Source organism: Phasianus colchicus, chromosome 1, assembly GCF_987193195.1.
Source record: "Phasianus colchicus chromosome 1, bPhaCol1.hap1.1, whole genome shotgun sequence".
Lineage (NCBI taxonomy): Eukaryota > Metazoa > Chordata > Aves > Galliformes > Phasianidae > Phasianus > Phasianus colchicus.
The window spans coordinates 124,171,563-124,172,089 of NC_143436.1; positions in this window are offsets into that span (position 1 = coordinate 124,171,563).

The window sequence follows — 527 nt, forward strand, 5'->3', positions numbered from 1 at the left end:
GCCTCTGAAGCACCTCTGAAGACAGCACTTCTGTACTGTGCAGGTTACAGAGCACCGGGACAGGCTGCCCAAGGCCAGATTAGATGGGGCCCTGGGCAGCCTGGTCTAGCATAAGGCGGGAAGGTTGGTGGCCCTGCATGTGGCAGGGAGGTAGGAGATTCATGATCCTTGAGGTCCCTTCCAACCCTGGCAATTCTGTGATTCTTTGCCCAGAGGCTGTGCAGTCTGCTCTTTGGAGATCTCCAAGAGCTGCCTGGCCGTGGACCTGGCACCCTGCTCTGGGTGTGCTGCTGGGGCAGGGGCCAGGCCTGACGGACACAGAGCTGTGTGCCAGCACGTCATTCTGTCATCCTGATTCTCAGCGCACTCTCTGAGCATCTGGTGGTTTGCTCGTGGAATTCCTAAGCCAGGACTGTATCTGCATGACAGATATCCACTGCGTAACTTTCCTGATATTTTTTTTTTTTTTTTTTTAACCTAGCGACTCTCCGAGTTAATCCCCGCGTTCTGCTTTCCCCCAGCTCCCA